Source organism: Centrocercus urophasianus, unplaced genomic scaffold (genome assembly GCF_019232065.1).
Source record: "Centrocercus urophasianus isolate 14NV4802_14NV808 unplaced genomic scaffold, USGS_Curo_1.0 seq_12, whole genome shotgun sequence".
Lineage (NCBI taxonomy): Eukaryota > Metazoa > Chordata > Aves > Galliformes > Phasianidae > Centrocercus > Centrocercus urophasianus.
The window spans coordinates 36,298,520-36,321,955 of record NW_024884364.1 but is presented as its reverse complement, the minus strand read 5'-3'; the positions used below and the strand labels follow the sequence as shown (position 1 = coordinate 36,321,955).

At 45.2% G+C, this 23,436-nt stretch overlaps 1 long non-coding RNA gene across 1 annotated transcript; it reads left to right on the top strand.

The window, feature by feature from the left end:
- The first annotated feature begins 12,436 nt into the window (after positions 1 to 12,436).
- LOC122156013 lies at positions 12,437 to 22,539 on the top strand. Its single transcript, XR_006167355.1, has 5 exons — positions 12,437 to 12,842; positions 14,079 to 14,294; positions 17,128 to 17,291; positions 19,140 to 19,278; positions 20,534 to 22,539. It is a non-coding gene; the product is annotated as an uncharacterized LOC122156013 (long non-coding RNA).
- The last annotated feature ends 897 nt before the right edge of the window (positions 22,540 to 23,436 follow it).

Sequence of the window (23,436 nt, the reverse complement as noted above, 5' to 3'; positions counted from 1 at the left end):
TGTGGCCTGGGCAGTCTGGATTCAGACTGGACAAGAAATGACTGAGACACGGGCCAACAAGCCAGCAGAGGGGGGATGCTTTGGAGTTCCCCTTTTTAAGTCATCTGAGAGGATCAAGAAAATGATCTCATGCTGGGAAGGAAAGTAACACATAGCCCCTGTTTATCCCCCCTGTTTATCTCATACAGAGGACAAGGAGGGGAGTTGCTGTTGGCTAGCACTGCTGAGGAAAACAACTTGCATAAAGTATGGTTGGGCAATTACATAAACACTGGCACATGACTGCAGTAAGCAAAGATAAAACGACAAAGTTTTCATCCTCGGATTTTGTGTTAGATGCTGAACTGGAAACAATTTCCATCAGTGATGCTGGATAACAAATTCATTATTAGGAGATTGCATTTCCTTCTGAAGGACGCTTATCTTCAAGTGCACCTGATTGGATGCTAAGTCCCACAAACCTTTAGTCTATTCCAGTAAAGTGATTCTGATACCTGTAAGTGATAACGAAACATGACGCAAATCTAACTTAAAAATATCTTAATGATGTCAAATATTTTGATCTGTGTCTTTCCTTCCAAGCTAGACTTGAACAGAAAGTCAACTTGCAGAACCACAGCAGCTGTGCACGAACCAGTGGAGTAAACAGATACACTGTGAGAAGCAGCTGTAATTTTTAGCTTGCTGAAACTAAGCAGGCTCAGTATACAGTAAGGTAGACATTAGCAGAATAATAAATGATGAGATTCAGGACTGTTTGCATTTACAAATGGATTATAGCCAAGGAGCCTCAAGGACACTCTTCATTGGATGCATCAGTTAATATATAGAAGTAAAATTACATATTTATCATTATAGTTTATGGGTTAACTCTTGGTTTTGTGTACACAAAAGAACAGGACAAACTGGGATAAAGTCAAGGTTTGGTCTCCCAGCACTGTATGCATACCTGTATACAACAAGTGTGCTGGGGAGTTGGGCTGCAGAAAACAAGTGTGCAGGGAGTTGGCTTTTGGTCTGAATGGACAAGAGGTCTGTGCTGAGTCATGTCTCTTTGCACCATCAGGTTTTTTCCCTTGCCTGCCAGAGATGTGCTGCTGTACCTGTTGCTACTTGGGAGCATCTAAGAAGCCTGAGACCAGCTTGCTGAGCTCTGTGTTGGCAGACCCTCCTGCTGGGTGGGTTGCATCTCTCCTCTGACTCCTTTCCAGTGCACAGGGCCCTTCTGCTGCTGCAAAGAGCTCTCTGTGGTCAACACCAGTGGGAAGGAGATGAGTGAGGCTGGATCAGACTGGGCTGTCATCTTTCTCCTGTTTCTCTAAAAGCTTTTTCTTGCAAAGCATATTCAGTAGATTAAGATATCTCTGTTTTGTGGTTTGATCTCCCTTCTTCCCCAGGAATGTGCTTCAAGAAAAGACATCAGTGTAATTTCACTGAGACATGCGCTACCATTAGTGGCCAGATAGAAGGTTACACTAGGACCTTGTTATTATGGAGTTAAGATCTGCACCTTGTTCTCTTCCTTGTGCCTTTTTGTCTTATTTCTTTGTGAAAAAGTCAGTAGTGATTTCTCCAGCACTTACTTCTCTGAAACACTGAGCAGGGGAGGGGATTGTCTGGTAGCACTGCTTTTTATTCGTATCTCACAGTGTGCTAGGTGCTATATTCCAAAGAGCTCAAAGATCTTAGATGATAATACGCAGAGGAGAAGAAGCAAGACCACATTGGATTATAACCTGCCATAAAATCTGAGCAGACTGCCGGGAAGGTGAGCACTGCAAATGCAGTTCCAGCTTTGCATGCATTTTTTATTTGTTGTTGTTACCTTCAGACACCCAGAAATACCCAAATGTTTTAGTGCTGAAGCTGCAAATCATTCTTGTTACAGATCACAGACTTGCATGACCGGTTTGGATCAAAATTAGTTTTAAGGAATTAAATTATATACTCCTTTCCAAAAGGAAATCTGCAAATAGGAATGCAGTGATTGTATACCTTGTTAACGGCCGACTGCCAGAATCAACACCCTTTATAAGTAGTATTCCTTCTACTGTCAAACAGACTTATATTACTAGATCTAGAGGCAAGGAATGAGGAAAACACTTTCTAGTTCTTGTGCTTGTGAATTTTGTTCTGTAAGAGATGGCGCAGAAGAAGCTTGGAGAGATAACAAGGGCCTGTGTATTAAATCACAGGGCAGCAAATGAGCCTGCCTAATGATGTTTGTAAGGTTTGTCATAGTACCAATTAGGGTGTTGTACCTTTTTATCATGTTTATCTACATACATATGAATCTAATGTAATTCTTTTCTCTTTGTTCTGTTCTGTTTTAGCTTAGCAACTGCAGGCTGCAAACAACAGAGTTGACATCCCACAGACCTAGACACAGTACTTAAGACTGAGACTTTTCAAACACATCTCCCACTTCATCTGTATTTGAACTGGAAAGGCAGGCAGAGTGTCTGCAGCAACAATGCAGAGCACAGCGCAGCAGCGTGGCAATCCCCTTGCTGTTGCTTTGTCATTGACAAATGTCAAAGAAAAGGGAATAGTGGAGCATCTTCTCCCTGCTCCTTAACAGCAGGGCTGCTGCCCATGCACAAAGGCTTTCCACCAAATGTGGAGCAGAAGAGATTGATCAGAGGCCCATGCTGATGGCATTTGTGGTTTATCACAACACCTGAAGGCTGGCAGATTAGAGACCTGCCAAGTCAGCACTTGTCTGCCAACAAGCAGATGTGGCACGGATGGAGGCTGCGTGAATGCAGAGATGAGATATGCTGGATAGACTACACCCCTTCACTTTTTTTCTATGGGTCTGTAGGAAGCCTGGCTGGCCAGCTGCTTTCACTTACACTGCACTCAACTGAGACTTTATTGACATCTGAGAGTGATTTTTTTTTTTTCCAGGTTTGAAGAAAGAGTTTTTTAGCTTTCCAATATTTTACTGTAACATTCTTCTCCCTTTGTCTCTTCTGCAGGTAGATGATCCAAATACAGACCCAAGGAAACAGAAGGTTCTTATTAGACATCAGCAAAAGCAATTTTTTTGATCTTAATATCTGTACATCTGAGATACTGTGTTTCATCTTACTCAAATTTCTTCTTTTTATGCTGACAGGAATGAGTGTATGCCCCTGGAAGTCTGAAACTGCAGCTTGGTTTTCTTCAGTTTTCAAGCAGGATAAGTAACCTGCAGGACATCGTGCATTTTGTTCATTTGGGTCATGTTTCATTCATATTATCAGATCCTTTTGAAATGGGAGTGCATATATTTTCTCATGGAGTGTACTTCTTGAGCCTGGCCATATGCAACTAACTGAAGAGCTATGTAAATATGCACAAGTTTGAGTATATTGACAGGTACAGGGCTGCTTGGCATTCTTGCAGGGCTCGTTACGAAACTACCCATATACAGTGATATAACTGTATAAGTGTTATAAGTGATAACATATACAGTGCTGAAGCAGACAAAGCTACTGACCCAATACAGAGATCAAACTCATCACAAAGGAGCTTGTCCCTGCAGCAGTGAGCAGCCTACAAGAGAAAACTGCCACAGCCACTCTTTCAGCCAAACCCCCACTGACCTTATATGTTTATTTTGAGTATCTGCCAGCAAGTGGCACTCAGGATGGCCCAAACCACCTTTCTTAAACACTGCTTGCTTGCTCTGGCTCCCCTTTCCCTTCTCTTCACATGTTCCCTGAAGGTCATTTCCTTTAGGGGTTTGGCCATTCCCAGTTCCCTTTCCCAACTTTCAGTGAGGCTTTTCCTCGCTGAAATTCCTGGTAAACCAATCTCATTTCACTGCTCAGAAAGGTCTCAGTTGTGAACCCAACTGCAAGAGGTAATAACAGCACATTAGGTGATCTCATGATATTTCCTTGTTTGAATCATGTAATTAAACCTGGCCTCTTTTATTAACCCAAGTACTTCTGTAGTGGAGGCCCTGCATTCTTGAAAGCATGTTAAGTATGATGGCTGATCACCAGCCCATATTTGAATTGTATCAGAGTGGTGTTTAGAAGGCAGATCCTTCATAGAATCATGCAATATCCCAAGTTGGAAGGGATTCCCTAAGCGTCAAGTCCAACTCCTGGCTCCACACAGGACCACCCAAAAATCAGACCATGAATCATCATCATACCGTATGCGTTCCTGATGCTGACAGTGTAATACAAAAATGGCCTTGTGTAAACAAGCAGAGAAATCTGGTTTTAATGAAGCAGAAGATGGATTACTTTCAGCTTTCACTGGTATTGTTCTTTCAGTATTTAGCGAAAACTAAAATAATTCCACATCTAGGTGAATGCAGGCCTGTAAGTCTTATAAACAAGACCAAACTAAGAACACGTGTGCTATTTCAAAATGTTATGAATGCTAGGACTCAGACGTGGCTGTTTCTTGAGTGGCTGGGCAGCACCAAAAGGGTTGATCCTGTCCTGCACCATCTTACTCCTGCAGCCGTGCAGTTAGCAAACTAGGGCACTGATCCAGCTGAAAATCAGCGTGCACAAAAAAGCTTCCAGCTGTACTAATTCCCTCATTCAGCAGAACACGCGGCTGCATTAGCAGTGGTGCCAGTGCAGAGGAAGGATTGGGAACACGCTGCCGGGAGGCAGAGTGGGACTTCCCCTGCTGCCAGCTGCTTTCATGTTGATAGTATTAAGTTGTGAAAGTGTAGTCTTGAGTCTGTCTTCAAAAGACATTTATATGCTGATGAGTCTGAGTCTCACTGAAACTGGCAACTGCTCAGGTGAGACATGGAGCAGGACTTGGATACCTTCATCCACTCACAGTGGCCATTACAAAGAGCAGATACTTCTATGTGGTCTTCAAGACCAAGATACTTTGCTCCTTTGTAGCACAGCCAACAGCTATGCTATTACGCTGCCACCACTGCCAGGTGGCTTCCCAGCCTCTGCCTAAGGGATGGCTGTGATGTGCAATGTCACAGTTCCCTGGAGAGTACCTCAACCATGGAGCTGCAGGGTGTTATGGGACAGCAATGCCAAGTATGCCGTGGTAGCAATTATGCTCAGTGTGGAAGGCTTTAATATTCATAGATTACATGGGAGGGAAAAGAGAAAAGAGCAACGAGAATGCTCATCTCCTTGAGTGTTGGGTTCATCTCTTGTGAAGGCACTAACACATGCCAAGCCCCAGGTCTGGGCACAAGCACTGGAACTCAGGAGTTGCCCTCCCTGCCAGCACCCCCACCACAAGGTCTGCCTTGCCCTCTAATTAAAGGATGCCATGCAAAATAAAGCCCTAACTGGAGGGCTGGGAGCCAGGTGAGCAGAAGGGACTGGAACAACTTGTGAAATAACTTGGGGAGGTGAACTTGGGGGATTGGTCTCCACCAGCACTCTAGAGTTGCTCTAGAGTGGGTAAAAAGACAAAGTATTTTGAGGGGAGCCCCTCTCAGCAGATGTGCCCCAAAGACCACTGACAAGAGTGAAACCTTTTCTCTTTGAGGTTGATGACACAGAGGAGTGCAGATTTTGGCACAGCTCTTCTCTTTTCTGGCCTGGCTCATTTCCCATGGGAGATGGCATCTGGCTGCGCTGCAGGAACAACCAAACTTCTCTTGCTTCCACACTTTTCCCAATTATCTCTGCTGGGTTGATGCACGGCACTGGCTTTCCCAACCAGTTTCCCCTTCCTGTCTTCCCTGTGGCACTGGAGTCTTGCCATGTCCAGCTCCACCTCTCCTCCTGTTCTTGTTGAGCAGCCACTTGGAAAACACAGCTGGGTGCAGGCAGGATCTTGTACCATCAGGACAGAGAAGAAGGCATTGTCTGTTGATTTTGCCAGCAAATGCAGCCTTTTCTGAAGGGGGGGTTGTAGTGGGAACAAGGGTGTGAACCAACCCACTGGGCTCTTCCAAACTCGTTTATCTCCCTTGGGTCCTGAAGTCAGCCTTTCTGGCTGTTTATTTTGGACAGGATCCCTTTCTATTAGCATCGATGCAACCACTGTTTGTATACCCATCTGGGAGAGGAACTTCCCTTGCTTCCTGCTCCTTTACATGTGGTGCTGCAGCTCGAAGCGGGGAAAGGAGTCCAGCACCATCCAACGAACCCGCTGTCTGCGGGCTGTCAGCACGTAGCATGAGGAACACAGCGTGGCTGCCTTCAATGATTGGTAATTCAGTGTCTGTTGGCTGAGTTACAGTCCGTCTCATTTGCATTCAGTTACCCAGAGGACACGGGCTGGGCCAGTGCATGGTTTATGCGACAGCATTCTGGTTATAAAAAAAATGTGGTCCGTCCCCAGCACACAGTAAGAGTCCCTTCCTGGAAAAGCAGCATGACTCATGCAGTCTGAGCATTCACTCCCAATTCATAGCTTCACTTCAAGAGAAACTAGTCTTCACTTTTCTTTACTTCCCTTTCCTTTAACTGTTGTTAAAGAATGAGACACCTTTGCTCCAGCCTCAAGGCAGCAGATGTAAGTAGTTAGGAGCAATAATACAAAGAGCAAAGTTAAGTATAGATGCCACAATTTAACTAATGTCAGAGAGACGGTGAGCTTTTTTTGACCTCAGTCTTCTCCATTTTCTCTGTGGAGGAAACACAAATGCATTTCTGAAGACTTTTGCATTACTTATGAGAGGCAACCACATATGAAGTAAGTAAGTAAGTATCCCTCAATTTCCACTAGGAAATCAAGGTGCTCTTATGGAGGGAAAGAAAAGCACACCAAAACACACTGAGAACATGGTGCATGATCTGCCACTTTGGCTGGTGCCCCTTCAGTTCACTGCAGTGTGCAAAAGTGGATTATGAGCACTGCAGAAAAGCTATACTTTGCCACTTGGAGCATAGGGGCTTTTCTGAGGATGCTTCTTAACCTGTGCTCTGTGATGCACCTTGTATCCAGAACTACATTAGGCACAAACTCTTTGGGTTAAAGTTTGATGTGTAGAGATTGCCAACAAATCAGTCCAAAAGGGGAAGACATTGTTTGAGGAAAGAAAAAAAATCTTTTCATTTCTAATCAGATGGAAGTTCTAATTTCTAAGAAACCACAATTTCTCTGAATTGGCAGATCTGAGTTCCCCAGCATAAAGAAAACAGTATTATATACTGCTGCTTTGCGAGCAGACATGCTGCCTTAGTTACTGCTTTATTTGATGAGTGGTAAAAATCTGCTATATTTCTCCTTAATATTCTGATTCTAGGCAACTAAGGTCATGTATGTGTAGCAAATCCTCACTATGTGGCCTGTAGTAGATAGGATTAGCAATCAAGAGAGGAGAAACAGCGTATGTTGAATTTTTCATTGTTTCCATATTAGCTCCTGCTGCAGGAAAAGATGAGAATTCAACTTGCAGGGGCCTAATTCTGATGGCAAGAACATTATGGAAAATGCACATCACTTACTAGTAATACACTTAACACATTGTGGTGACTAGATAGGACAAGTCAAGGCAGTTTTTGCTTACAAGCACATTGCCAATGTGAATTTGGGTTAATTAATAGATTTTGAATGATTTTCTACAACTTTGTTTCTTTTTCCTTCCTTCTTCCATGTGCATCTTTCTTTCTCTCTCTTTCCTTTTCCCTTTTTAAAAAAGCTGCCTGGCAGCTCAGGATGCTTTTTCTGCCTGCATTTTCTGTGCTTATCTTCTGTGCTCTGGAGCAGCGCTTGCCTGCAGCTAAGCCAGCCCAGGCTGGAAGCACGCCTTCTGAAGGACGTGTGTTGACTGACCCTCTCCATCATAGTTGAAAAGTCATAGCTGTCCAGAGAAGTCCCTGATGACTGGAAAAAGGGAAACATCACTCCCATTTTTAAGAAGGGGAGAAAGGAAGATCTGGGGAATTACACACCAGCAAGCTTCACGTCTGTGCCCGCAGAGGTCATGAAGAAGATCCTCCTGGAAGAAAAGCTAAGGCACATGTGAGATGACAAGGTGATCTGGGACAGTCAGCCTGGCTTCATCAAGGGCAGATCATGACTTACCAATCCAGTAGCCTTCTATAATGGAGTGTCAGCATTGGTGGATAAAGGAAGTGCAACTGATGTCATCTACCTGGACTTCTGCAAGGTGTTTGGCATGGTCCCACACCATATCCTTATCTCTAAATTGAAGAGATATGGATTTGAAGTTCAGTGGATAAAGAATTGGCTGAATAGTTGTAGCCAGAGGGTTGTTGTCAATGGTTCTATGTCAGGGTGGAGGCTGGTCATGAGCGGTGTCCCCCAGGAGTCTGTCTTGGGACTGGTGCTCTTCAACATCTTTATCAACACAGTGGGATCAAGTGCACCCTCAGCAAGTTTGCTGCTGACACCAAGCCGAGTGGTGCTGTCAATACAACAGAAGGAAGGGAAGCCGTTCAGAAGGATGCTGCACAGACTTGAAAAGCAGGCCCCTGAGAACCTAACAAGGTTCAAGAAGGCCAAGTGCAAGGTGTTGTACTTGGGTCAAAGCAATCCTAGATATGAGTACAGACTGGGAGATGAACTCCTATAGAACAGCCCTGCCAAGAAGGACTTGGAGTTCCTGATGAATGAAATGGTGAGTATGAGCCAGCAGTGTGCACTTGCAGCCTGGAAGGCCAATGGTATCCAGGGCTGCATCAAAAGAGGGGTGGCCAGCAGGGACAGGGAAGTCTACTCTAAACTTGTCATGCCACATCTGGAGTACTGTGTCCAGGCCTGCAGTGCAAGAAGGACAACGGAGCAGGTCCAGAGGAGGGCCATGAAGATGATCAGAGGGCTGGAGCACCTCTCACATGATGAAAGATTGAGGGAGTTGGGATTGTTTACCTTGGAGAAGAGAAGGCTCCAGGGTCTGATTGTAATCTTCCAGTACTTGAAAGAAGCTTACAAGCAGGAGGGAGACTGACTATTTTATGCAGATAGATAGTGATAGGACAAGAGGAAATGGATTTAAACTGAATGAGGGGAGGTTTCAGTTAGATGTTAGGAGGAAATTCTTCACTCAGAGGGTGGTGAGGCACTGAAACAGGCTGCCCAGAGAAAGTGCGGATGCCTCATCCCTGGAGGTTTTCAACACCAGGCTTGATTGATTCCTGGGCATTCTGATTTAGTGTTGGCAGCCCTGCCCACTGCAGGGGGACTGGAATTAGATGACCTTAGAGGTCCCTTCAAAGTCAAGCCATCCTAAGATTCTATGACCTCATCTTTGTCCCTCTTCAATCGTGGGACTGAAGACATCCCCAAGCCCTCAGAAGAAGCCTTGTGGAAAGACCAGGGATTCCAATACGAGTGTCTCTGTGTTTTCTGGTTTTATGGAAGTTTTTGGGATGGAGAGAAGCAGATCCTCTTTACTACTGTCAGGGATATCAAATTCCTTCCAGACCTGCATGAGCCTCTGCTGTGATTCAGTATGGGTGAAGCAGAAGTTCTACATTTCTGTTTATTTTTTGTTTTTGGTTTTGGTTTTTTGTTTGTTTGTTTGTTTTGTTTTTCCCTATAACAGCACGCATCTTTGAGGAAAGCAGCAACTGTGGGAAAGTGGCTTTCTTATGAACTGTGGCAAATAAATAGCTGGAGTCATAAGGAGTGGATCCTCCTTTAACATGCTCTCTAGGTCAGCCCCTGGAGGCTGACCCCGGGGATTGCTGATTTGTTTTAGAGAAATACAGATTTCAAGGGAGATCCTGAGTACAAGGGAGAAGACCACTCTATCTGCGTGCTTCTTCTAATGACCCTTTAATTCCTGTATCTTCTACAAATCTCTCCCACATCCATTTCTTTTTCCACACTTCATTTTGCAACCCCTCTTGTCCCATGTCCTGCTCCTGCTGAGTTTACTATCAGTCTTTCCATTGGCATAAAAATCATTACATCAGGCCTCATCTCCTCTTCTGGGAGACAGAGACAGTACAACTCTCATGTGTTTAAAAGAATGAGTGCTAACTACAGTTCTCTGTAATCCACGTCCCTGGCACTCTGTTTCTCCAACACATCTGGGGGCATGGGAGGCGGAGGCGGAACTACTGGAAAAAACATATCAATCTTTTCAGCACAGTTTGAAAAGACGGGGGGGGGGGGGGGGAGAGAATGAGAGAGATTCCAATCTTACTATGTATTAGGTGCTCACTTACAACAGCAGTGGGTGTGGACTGGAAAGCTCAATAGTGGCTAGATGGTAGATTAGGCAGCTTGTTTGTCTTGTGACAGACAGATGAAAAAGTGGAGGAGAAACACAAGGAGGGGCTGGAGTAGAATGTGTGCGGTGAGCAATGGAAAGAGAAGTTCAAGCGAAGTGCAGGGAAAGAGACTGAAACAGGAACTGGGATTTGTGAACAGAAAGAGAATGCAGCCCCTCCCCCCCCGGAAAAAAAAGATGTGAAGATGAAAGCCATGGGAGATAGGTTATGTCCTATTACAGCTGACAGCATTATGCTTTAGAGATAGCAGGTCTGGCTGGCAGAGAGATTTTGAAATAGGACAGAAGAAGGGAAGGCGGACTGATAAACAGAAGACAGGCAAAAAGAAAGAATGAGGAGAAGGAGTAGGCTAAAGCAGAATTAGAGAAGAAAGAGTGTTGAAAATGAGTACTGAGAAGCATGCTTCATGTGTAGGAAATGCAGTGGAAAAGGGCAGGGACATTGAAATGAGAGCAAAGAAAAATGCATTAGATCATTTTGTGATTTCAGTGTCCTGGCTGTGGAGAGAAGGCCTTGAGAAAACCCTGTGGCACATGTGAATATGTAGACAGGAGAAAATTCTTATAAACTATGAAATGTATGATTTTATGCCCGTTAGATGTGACCTCACTTTTGCTTAAGTATTACACTCTTGAAGCAAAGCAGGCTGGTCGAGCATCCTTAGAAGTTGGGTAGGAAAGCTGAAGAGTAGTGGGTGTAAGGGCTACAATGCATGCTTTTCTATGATCAATGTCTTGGCCTTGACTATACAAACAAAAGCTTCAACTGAAGTTTTTCCAGAGTCTGGGACATCATGAGGTCTGTCTGCACCGTGTTTCTTCTAGCATGTTCCCTCTGGTCCCAGGCCCTGTTTCTGGAAGGTAAGCATGAAGGGGCACGCAGCACGCTGCTCCGTGTCTCCCAGCACACCCACCCCCAAGCCATGCACAGCCCAAGAGGTAGCGCGCGCTCTGCCTGGAAATACCAGCTCTTTTCTCAAAACTGGTTAACCTGGGCTGATGGCTTCAAAAATCTTCCTGGGATATCCAGACATTGATGGACACCCAAAGCAAAATCATGTTGTTGGGTTGGGGTTTTTTTTGTGTGTACTTAAGAAGTGTAAGCAAGATCCATGCCTGGGGGCAACGCTCTGGTTTTACTCATGCTACTCATCTGCTCCTCCAGGGCCAGATCAATAATGCTTGAGTGGGAAAGCACCAGCTTCAACTCTCCATGTTGTATACCGCAGCCCAGGGGGAAACGCTTGGCTGGGCTCTTGAAACCTGCTGAAACAACTACAGCCAGGCTCCTGCCACTAGGAATACCACCCCAACTCCACACTGACTGGCATAGCAACTTGCACCCCTGCAGAAGGAAACCTGCTGTGACACAGGGTGCTCATGCTGAGTCAAGATGCTTTTCTGAGCACTCTGTCTTCCCCTCTGCATTTTCGTGACACGAGCAAGTGCTGATGAGATCATCTTATTTTTCTGCTCAGTGTTGTAGCAGGCAGAGATGGGAGTGGTTCACGGATCTTTGCTGTTGCAGCTTCTGGTGCTCAACCCAGGACTTAAAACATACCTGCAACAGGAAAAGAGGATCTTACAAAAACAGGGCCCAAAGGGCCCAAGTAAGCCCAGTAGATTTATGACAGCACTGACAGCACAACACTGAAGAAACAAATTCAAGAAGATAAACATATTACATTACATATGCTTCTTGAAACTCAGTGTAATGCTGGAAGCTTTTTGTGCATACGGATCATGGTTACAAAAAGCAAATTCCCAGGCCTCATTTCCTTGTAGCATCCCTCAAACCACAGCCCCCTGGGTGCAGCCAGTATGCCTGGCACAGGATACCAGTCCTGACTCCTTGGGGCTTCAAGACTCTTGCTTCAAGCTTCATCAAGAGCTTGCAAGAGATTAAAAACCCTCAGGTCTTCTGTAAAATTGCAAAATAAAGATGCACGGGGTTTTTTTTTTTGCCATCAACAGCTTTAAATCCCTTAATTATTTTTTTCCTAGTCTCATTGCAAACTAGGAATTGCATTGTGCATATGCAGCACAGATTCCCCAAGCTTGGGGACTTTTTTTCTTTGTTTCCAGCTGTAGTGCATTTTGTTCACTGTTTTTCAGTTTGTTTACAGATTCTCAGCTTTTTCACGACTTCAAGTGCCTCTTATTCTGTACTCCTCCCTTTCCGTTCTCCCCCTCCTCCCAAAAACATACCAGCCTGCATTCTTTCAGGCTGAATCTCAGTTTATTACTGCCTTTTTAGGAGCATGTTTTTCCTAAGGCTTGCTGAAAGAGAGCTGTCCGCTAGATCTAGTGGATGGGGATGTTTTCCTCCTGTTGAGAAGGACTTGCTCTTTTTCCTTGTGGCAGATGTGAGACTGCTGAAAACATAATGCACTATTTTTTCATCATTCTGGTTTCAAATTGTTCGGGCTGAAGAAAAGAGAGCCTGAACAATGCAAGGGCTGGAGGAAGAGTTGCGATGAACAGTCCCATCTGAGTACTTTTCAGCTCTGGGAAATATACAGAATACCAGTGCTGCAATAGCTGCTAATGCCTGCTTCTGCATGAGGCAGTTCTTGAACCCCAGATAACCCTCTCTAAGTGCCAGAACTGGCTGTGCTGTTTGCCTGGTGTTTCAGTCTTGCATAGCGCTTCAAAAACTGATACAGTGCAGCTCTCCCAGAAACATTGCTGTAAGGTGAGTGAATTTAAATAAGCTTTCTCTGTTATTGCTTAGAATGTACAGGATGAATGCCTGAGATTTGCTGTGTTGATTTTGGTGACAGGCAATCAGATAAACCTTTGCCAATGTTTTGCTCTTTAAAAAAAAAAAAAAAAATCAATAAAAGTGTGCCCTGGCAAATAGCACATTTGATATGTGGCCTGTCTGCTGGGGTGTTTGAAAGGCTGACAGACACTTGGCATCCACAGTGCTGTGCCTCCATGCAAGATGAAGGGCTCAGGGAATGGAGAGGCTATGTCACCCCGTCATGTTTGAGTTGGATGGGACCTTTAAAGATCACCTGGTCCAATTCCCCTGCAATGAACAGCTACATCAAGTTGCTCAGAGCCCCATACAGCCTGACCCTGAATGTCTCCAGGGGTGGGGCATCCATTGCCTCACCGGGCAACCTGTGCCAGTGCCTCACCACCAGTACTGTAAGAAACTTTTTCCTTATATTTGGTCTAAATCTTCCCTCTTTTAGTTTGAAACCATTTTCCCCATGTCTATAACTATGCTAAACCCTGCTAAAGAGTCTGTCCTCTTCCTTCTTATGCCTCCTTCCCCCGCTTCAGATACTGAGAGGCTGCTCTCAGGTCTTCCAGGACCCTTCTCTTCTCCAGACTGAGAAAACAGCACCAGCTCTCTCAGCCCATCCTTTTATGGGAGGTGTTCCATCCCTTGGATCACTTTTGAGGCCCTCCTCTGGACATGGTTTAACAAGTCCACATCTCTCCTGTACTGAGGACTCCCCATCTGGACGCAGTACTCCAGATGAGGTCTCACCAGCGCAGAGCAGAGGGACAAGATCACCTCCCTCACCCTGCTGGCCACGCTTCTTTGGATGCAGCCCAGGATACGGTTGACTTTCTGTGCTGTGAGGGCACATTGCTGGCTCATGTCCAGCTTCCCGTCTCCCAGTACCCCCAAGTCCTTTTTGTCAGGACAACACTCCATCCTTACATCCCCCCAGCTTGTTTTAATAGCAGGAGTTGACATGTGTCAGGTGCAAGAACTTACACTTGGATTTGTTGAACCTCATGAGGTTCACCTGGGCCTACTGCTCATGCCTGTCTAGACTTCTCTGGATGGCATCCCATCCCTCAGGTGTATCCATCACACCACACAATTTGGAGTTATCTACCCAAGGCTCGGCAAGGCTTCGCACATAGTCGTGTTCCTCCCCTGCACACCCCATGTTTCCACTTGTAGGTTGATAAAGGAAGCACTGCACATCTTCTACTGAGCCACCAAGGATGTGTGTGGAGCCCAATGAAGACTTCCACTGTGAGATGTTAATGATTTATTCATGATCCTATGCGCACTTTCAAATCAGGCAGCAATTTCTAGCAGATCTGATGGCACAGCTGCTTCTTGTGTTCATCTCCAAGGGAGGAATCTCTGCTGCTCTTATGCTATGCGGACCAGGTATGCTCCATAATACTTCACTCCTTTCAAATAGTGCTCTGCAGTGTGTCTTCTTCATTGCTGCTTTTGGTCAGTGTATGCTACAGCAAGTAGAAGTGATTGGATATTCTCCCTCCAATTATATTCCTGCTAGCGTAATTAATTGTCATTTAGAACATGATTTGCTGCTAGAGACATAGTTAACTTGGATTAAAACACCACTGAATAAACAAGGATAAAGAAAAGAAAAATGGCTGCTGAAAAGACACCATCTTCATACATTGGTTCATATCTTCTAATTAGCCATCAAAAAATAAGAAATACTGGAAAGTTTCTTCAGGGTTGAGAGAAGTCTCAAAGCAATCTATTGATTGTTTTGGAATTAGTTTGAGTGTAACTAGTGGTCTGAAGTATGGCAAGCATATAAAGATTGACTGGAGAGTACCTGTACACTTCCCATACAGTCTTTTGTATGGTCTCCTCATCCTTGTAACCCAAGTGAATTCTGGTGTAGTGCTGCCTGGATATGAGCAGCCAAATGTCTAACTGAAGCCATGGTTCTTGAGATCTGTACTACATGTTCCATAAAATTGGAAGGAATGGAGAAATTGAAATCATGTTCCTTTTGGCACCTGTTTGTTCCATAGTCCATGGATGTTCAGATGAAAGTTTACTCATGTTTCGCTGTAGCTATAGATTCAAGAAAGCTATTGTTCCTATTGCTGATTTGAAGGACGAGTTCTTATTCAAGAGCTTTTGGCATTCACATTTCTACTGTGCTCAAGTGGAATATTAAAATGTCCGTTTTTCTAATAGCTGCAGAAATATCTTAGCTTGACAAAGTTACCATGTCTATGAGCAGATAACTAAGCGTAAGAACAAACTTCTACATTACACATCAAATGAGAGTTTAAAATACTTTGTGCTCTTCGTAAGACTGAAAGAGAGAAAGAATGCATCACTGTAAAACTACCCATTTAGCTCTTAACAGTCCTCACCCTGAATCTTTCTGCCTTCCTTACAACAAGAAAAGTAATTTGGTTTTGGAATAGTTCACAGGGGTTACTTTCAAGGAAAGTTGCCTGGGTAAGAAGTAATGGAAGTAGCCTCCCAAGCCTTTATTTGTTTATTTTAAGCTACTTGACGTGATGTCTTTTGCTTTCTTTTTTGGCTGATAAATGTCGTCAACAACTTTCCTGAGAACAGTACTCTTGAAACTAACAATTCTGCCTAAATCTCAGGAGCTGCATCAGGAAGTTGCATAAAATTTAAAAGCTGTGGCGTTTGACAGTGGGCCACAGGTTGTGACAGGTGAGCTTTTGTCAGCGTGTACAGAAATTCCAAGTGAGAAACTTAACTATGGAATTGGCTGATGTACTTTGTTAAAAACTTGGTCAAGTTAGCAATTTGGCTTAGTCTTTATCCTTTTAGGGGAAAACATAACAGAGAAAGTTTTTTGCTGTAATTTGGCTAAGTGTGTCTGAGCCAAATGAAATTTGCTCTGCGTACACTTTCCCAGTTAGAACAATTATACTCCTAAAGTCTGAATGAAGTCAGCAGTATCTTTTGTTGACCCACCTGGAGGAAGTGACCTGCCAGGGTCTGTTGACTTTCCTGGAATAGCTGCGGTAGGCTGAAAGGGGGACGGTGACCTGCAGACCAAGACTTTTGGTGGAATAAAATCTTTCGTGTTGACTTTTGCTTGACATTAGAGGTGGTAGTGACATTCATTTACATACTTCTGTTAAGTAAGCTGACAGTTCTTGTGTCACCGTAGCCCCGTGTAGCATAACCATGGGTACTGTAGATATGTACAAGAATATGAAAGAAATGACTACCATACCTTGGAGGGATAAGAGGTGAAATGTTTATTATGCAATATAGAAAAACCAGCTATGCCTGGATCCCTCAAACTAGGTTTGAACAGGTGAAATTCCTTCCATTGCTGTAACTTTGTATACTTCCAACAACAGTATAGGGAATTAAATCTTAAAGGAAAAAAAAAATCAGAATGCAATACAATGAAAACTGTGAGAGGAAACTGGATATGTGCAGCATATGGTAGACATTTGGTGTGACCCTCCACTTGCTAGTATTGCACAGGAGTTTTGTGAAGGAACTCTAACAACCCAGAATTGCTGCATTTTACAATACAAATCTACCCTGAAATGTGCCTGGTTAACTTCAGCCTCAATTGGTTTGCTTCCTGAACATACCCAAACTGAGCTGGCTGAATTTAATGATAGAAAGAATTGTTATTACTTCATTGCTCTCACTAAGCCAAATCCAGCTACGCTTTGGGAATGTAAGCTTTGATGGCCCTTTCGTTACAACCAGGAGTGCTCAATGAATTCAAGCTGTAGCAACTTGACTTTTGGGGTAGGTCATTATCCTAACAAAAAGATCAGTTCACAGGGATGTTGCAAGATTTGCACTATCTGAGCTGCAAGAATATACAGGTCCATAGCATTCTCTCCAGTGGTCTCAGTCATGCCACAAAGAAAGCTAGAAGCAGAGGGCTGTAGGGTATTCCAGTCTGCTCCAAAGTCTGAGACCTCAGTTTAGGCACCACGTAGCGGAGCAGAATGTAGCTCTGCCTGCACAAATGCTCCAGCCTGCCAAAGATCTCAGCCAGCTACGTTTCATATTGGCTGCAGAGGTGTGCCAGAGTGGGTCATGTCCTCCCTGCCTCGGGCAGCTCACTCAGAGCCAGCTTGGCTGGTGCAGGGCCATGCTGCTCTCTGCAGTGCAAACAGGCACTCTGAACCCTGTCCCCGAATTGCCTAGGTCATTTCAAAGTATCCACAGATGCAGTGAGGAAGAATGAGGCCCATTTGGAATTAAATCTCAACAGGGATGTCAAGGACAAGAATTTCTTCTTCACGTACGTCTGTAGCAAAAGGAAGACTAAGGAAAATGAGTGCTTGCTGCTGAATTGAATGGGTGCCTTGGTGAAGATAAGGACTGATTGCCTACTGCTAAGGCCAGCCCTCAGGAATCCCAGAGCCTAAAGACCAGGTAAGTGACGCTGGTCACCTTCCCTTTGTCCATCAATGCTGTCACTCCATTGTAGAAGGCCACCAAATCGGTTAAGCATGACCTTCCCCTGGTGAAGCTGTGCTGGCTGTCTCGGATCACACGCTCATTCCTCGTGATCAAGCATGCAGTCCAGGAGGATCTGTTCCATGATCTTCTCAGGTGCAGAAGTGAGACTCACCGGCCTGCAGTTCCCCAGGTCCTCCATGCTCCCTTTCTTATAAATGAGAGTGATGTGACCCTTCCTCCAGTCATCTGGGACCTCACCTGACAGCCACGACTTTTCAAATATGATGGAGAGCGGCTCAGCAATTACCTCAACCAGCTCCTTCAGAATCCTGGGATGCACACCATCTGGCACCATGGACTTGTACGCATTCAGTCCTTGAGAGCAGCCCTGCAGAGAAGGACCTGGGGGTCCTGATGGATGAAAAGCTTAACATGAGCCAGCAGTGTGCCCTTGCAGCTCAGAAAGCAAGTGGCATCCTGGGCTCCATCAGAAGAGGGGTGGCCAGCAGGGACAGGGAGGTGATTGTCCCTCTCTACTCTGCTCTTGTGAGGCCCCTCTGGAGTACTGTGTCCAGGTCTGGAGCCCCCAGTACAAGAAAGACAGAGAGCTGTTGGAGAGGGTCCAGAGCAGAGCCATAAAGATGATCAGGGGGCTGGAGCACCTCCCCTGTGAAGACAGGCTGAGGGAGCTGGGCTTGTTCAGCCTGGAGAAGAGAAGGCTGCAGGGTGACCTCATTGCAGCCTTCCAGTACCTAAAGGGAGCCTACAAACAGGAGGGGAGTAAACTCTTTGAAAGGGTAGATAACAGCAGGACAAGGGGAAATGGTTTTAAGTTGAAGGGGGGAAGATTTTCCCCTATATTCAGCACTAGTGAGGCCGCACCTCGAGTACTGTGTCCAGTTTTGGGCCCCTCACTGCAAGAAAGATATTGAGGCCCTGGAACATTTTCAAAGGAGGGCAACAAAGCTGGTGAGGGGTCTGGAACACAGGCCATATGAGGAGAGGCTGAAGGAGCTGGGAATGTTCAGCCTGGAGAAGAGGAGGCTCAGGGGAGACCTCATTGCTCTCTATAACTTCCTGAAGGGAGTTGTAGTGAGCTGGGGATCGGCCTCTTCTCTCGTGTCATTAGTGATAGGACCAGGGGGAATGGCTTCAAGCTACGGCAGGGGAGATTCAGGCTGGACATTAGGAAGTATTGCTTTTCAGAAAGGGTGGTCAGGCACTGGAATGGACTGCCCAGGGAGGTGGTGGAATCACCGACCCTGGGGGTGTTCAAGGAAAGACTGGATGTTGTGTTGAGGGACATGGTTTAGTAGGAGCTATTGGGAATAGGTGAACTGTTGGACTGGGTGATCTTTTAGATCTTTTCCAACCTTGGTGATTCTATGATTCTATGATTCTATGATTTAGGTTGGATGTCAGGGGGAAGTTCTTTACTATGAGAGTGGTGAGGTGCTGGAACAGGCTGCCTAGAGAGGTGGTGGATGCCCCGTCCCTGGAGGTGTTCAAGGCCAGATTGGATGGGGCCCTGGGCAGCCTGGTCTGGTGTTAAACATGAAGGCTGGTGGCCCTGAATGTGCCAAGGGGCTTGGAGATTCATGATCCTTGAGGTCCCTTTCAACCTGGGCCATTCTGTGATTCTGTGATCTGTGTGACCAGAGAGAAATTCTAGAGAAAGGAAGACTTTCCACTGGTCAAGGAAGACTGCATTATAGATCATGTAGGCAAATCTGACACCCCCAAATCTATGGGCCCCAAGGGGTGCACCCACAATTGCTGAGGGAGTTGGCATATATTATTTCTCTCTGTTACCTTTCATAGGTCATGAAGAACAGAAAAGGTGTCTGAGGATTAGAGGAAAGCCAGTTTCCTTCCAGAACTGCCACTCCAGTTCAAAAACGGCAAGAGGGCCGACCTAAGGAACTGCAGACCAGTCAGCTTTACCTCTGCCCTTGGAAAGGTAATGGAACAGCTCATCCTGGATGTCACCTCCAAGCTTGTGGAGGAAAAGAAGGTGATCATGTAGTCATGATGAGCACGGATGCATAAAAGGGGAACCGTGCTCAACCAAACTGATGGCCTTCTATGTTACTATGTCTGGCTGGGTAGATGAAAGAAGAGCAGTGGATGTTGTCAACCTTGACTTGAGCAAGTATTTTAATACTGTTTCCCATAACATCCTCATAGATAAGCTCAGGAAGTGTGGGTTAGATGAATGAATGGTGAGGTGGATTGAGAACTGCCTAAATGGTGAGTCTCAGGGTCTTGTGATCACTGGTGAGTCCCAATGGAGGCCTAACGCTAGTGGTGTTCCCTGGAGGTTGGTACTGGGTCCAGTATTGTTCAGCTTACTCTTCAGTGACCTGGATGAAGAGACTTAGTGCACTCTCAGCAATTCTGCTGATGATATGAAACTGGGGGGAGTGGCCAACACACCAGAAGGCTGCCATTCAGTGAGACCTGGACTGACTGGAGAGTTAAGTGAAGAGGAACATGATGGAGTTCAACAAAGGCAAGTGCAAGGAGTACTGTGTCCAGCTCTGGGTTTCTGAGTATAAGAAAGATGTGGAACTACTGGAAAGAGTCCAGTGGCAGAGTATCTCTCCTATAAAGAAGGGCTGAGAGAGCTGAGCCTGGAGAAGACAATGCATCTTGATATGTATCAATGTATTTTAAGGGATGGTGTAATGAGGATGGGGCCAGACACTTTTATGGTGTTCAGTGGCAGGGTAAGAGTCAGTGGGCACAAAATTAAACAAAGGTAGCTTTGTCTGAACATGAGGAAAAACTATTCTGCTGTGAGGATGACAGAGTACTGAACATGCTGTCCAGAGAGACTGGAATCTCCTTTCCTGGAGATACTCAAAACCCACCTGGACATGACCAGCGCAACCTGCTTTCTGTGTCGCTACATGACATGGTTGGACCAGACAATTTCCAAAGGCTTCTTCCCACCTCAACCATTCGTCTGTGTGTGTGTGTGTGTGTGTGTGTGCAGCAATTGCAATGCTGCAGAGATAGAGAATGACCTCAAAGGAAAGCAGGCTTGCTACTTGGCCTGGTTCATACCCACTGATGCATTCCAACAAAAGCAGCAATAAAAACCCTGTAGATCATGGAAGTCCTTATATATCCCAGAACATGTTGACAGGAGCATGTGCTTTCTCATTATAAAGTTTGTTGTAATGTTGTTAATTGCCCTAATTTTCCTTCAGGTTTGATCCTGACAAGAGCAGAAATTGTGCTCCTAGAGAAGAAAACCAGAAGGCTTGGCAAACTTCACTCCCCGAGACTCTGTTTTTGCTCTCATTCCCAGGTGGGGAAGTCACAAGTTTGTGCTGAAGTGTTTTTCAGTAGCTTTCACCCCAGCCCAGAAATGAAACCTCTGCTTATTCCCCGGCGAGGAACCAGCAACACCCAGTGGCCTGGGCATTTTAGGAGCATGACATCCAGATCTGGAAGTAAACATCACAGTCTTGGCTCTTCTCAAACTCAAGAACTGTTTACTTGAATCTAAATTCTAATACCTGTCACAGGAGAGAGCCATTATTCAGGAAGATGTCAAATGATGCACTTAAGATAATTGAGCAACTAACTGGCTGCTGGGGGGTGATGAGGATCCTTCTGAAACATCACTCTGCTGTTTGCAAGGCACTTCAGATAAACCAACTAATTAACACCTCCATCACCAACATAGCAGACCAATCTCCTTGCTGTCTCCTTGAAATCAGCTGGAATCCATTGGACAGCCCCCAGCGTGTTCCCAGATGAGCTGGAGCAAACTCCAGAGATCACCTGTAACCAGATCCAATGCAAAGTCACACAGTCAGACTGGACAGCCTAGGGAAGGGTTCATCTGCAGAGTTGAGTGGTCCAGACCTGGCCTATGGTAATTTGTCAACATACAGACAGTGCTATCTTCAACATCTCTGCTCACAGAATTGAATTCTATGCGCATGGCAGCTTGTGCTACATGCTTCCGTGGTAAATAAATGCAAGTTGTTTCTGCAACTTCTGAATTAAATCAGCCTCCCAGCCTGTGCTGCACTGCTGCGAAACCTTCGTCTGTGTGACCGCATGGCATGGCACATCTTTTGGAACGTGTTGGCTCTATGAAAGCTGGATTCCTTTTCTCAATGGAAAATTTTAAGCTGTTCCCACCAGTGACATCACGGTGCTCTCCACTCCTACAGCCACAAAGGCGTATATTGATAGCCATGACATTTTCCTTTAATGCCGTCATTGTTTCCAGCATTTCATTTGGGCTGTTGCTTGAAGCCAAAAAAACAAGACAAAAGGCAAAGTATGTTAAAAGGAGACCTAGGCTGCGTGCAAATATGTCGCACGAGAGAATCTCTGACTCCAGGCAATTTTCAAGGAATTTGCTTTCCACGGGGGATTCTCCTGAGTGAGTTAGGATGACGCCGTCATCTCAGGCTCCCGAAACTGCCACCTCCCTTCTGTAACTTGCTTCAGGCAGATGCTTCGGTATTGCTGAGCTGTGCAGGGATCTGGCATTGGCTTTTAGATCTTATTTTAAAAGATTTGTGTCAACTGCATAAAAGAGCACACTGATGGGAGCTCCTGAACCCCTGCCGTGCTTGCTTTCTGAATTTCTCAGGAGTGGAACACTGGATCCTCAAGGGACATTTGTGCGTTTCATGCAGGGCAGAGAGGAGAAGGGCAGCAAAAAGTGTTGCCCTTTGTACCTTGTTCCTTTCTAAAGTGATAGCAGAGCTCAAAGCACTTCTTACAATATTGATCCAAAGTTCCATACTGTTGGTCTTCCCAAAAAATTTGGCATAGGTCAGGGTTGGGCACTGAGTTTCCCAACCATGTTAGTTATCAGAAAGGAGAGAGTTGAAGAATTGAACTGGTGGAGGTGAGCTTTTCGGCTGTGTGTCTGGATATCTGCAAAACATTTAGTGCTTGGAAACTGCAGCTTCTTCCACACTGAGGTAAATCTTTGACATTCAGGGATCAGCTTTTCTACAAATGAATTGTCTCTAGTTTTCTGACCATCTTACTTTCCACTCTGCTTGCCTCTACAGATTATTCTTTTTTAAATATTATTATTCCTGAGCATTACCCACAACACTTCCAATGAACTCTGTCCAGGTTACTCTTACATTTATCAACACTCCATTTGTCAACACTCTTATATTTGTTTGTTTCACAAGAATTACCCTGGGCTCTTCCGAGGAACTGTTGTTCGGAATGATATGACAGTTTATAGATAACCTCACTATTATTTATTTTATTAAATATGCCTTAGGAGTTGCTTTGTGTTTCAGGGAGTTTTCAGACATCCGTACTGATTACTCTTTGACATTAGTTTCTCTGGCAGTCTGGACAAAACAGCACGCCAAAGGTATAAAATGAATGCTATGGTAAACCGAAGTTAAATGAACATTTGGAAAGGGGAGCAGCTACTTTTCTATTACACGGTGCTGCTGGAAAACCTGAACAAACCTGTTAGCCAGATGAAAAGAGCTGAAGAAAGAAAGGGTGCTAGGTTTGGTGTCTCAACAGCCTCTGCCCTCCCACTGTGTGGTCTCACATAGTGTTTGGACCACTTGACAGATCTCACAAGCTCTGCTGGCCTTTGCTCCCTGTTGTTTTGGTTTCTTCTACAAATTAAGACCCGTCATCAAGACAGCCTGTGAGCAGAAGTGCTTGCCAGTGCTGTCCTGACTGGGCAAGGAGGCTGCAGAGTGCAGCTGGGCACACCTGGGCTGGCCAGAGGGCAAAGATGGTTGAAGGTGCTGGGAAGACCACCAGCAGTCCTTTGGGGCTCTGCTTTGCCCTTTTAATTCAGTGTGGGCATTTCCCCTCTCTCATTTTTATCTTTCTCCTTTTGGCAAAATGCATGTTGAAACCCTGTTGGTTTTTCCCACTGAGATCAGTAATAAGTGAGTGCCTTCTCACAGGCCTGCTGCTCAGAACAGAGGGGAAGGAGGAACCCCTCCTACCAGCAACCAAAACCCTATTTCTCCCTCTCCATATGGCAGAAGGTGGAAAGTCATAGCCAAAAGCTCCATGCTGCTCCTGCTCGTGCTTCATGGCTGTCAGTTAGGTGAGCAAGGTGGGCACCTGAGAGTGCCAGGGTCATGGAAAG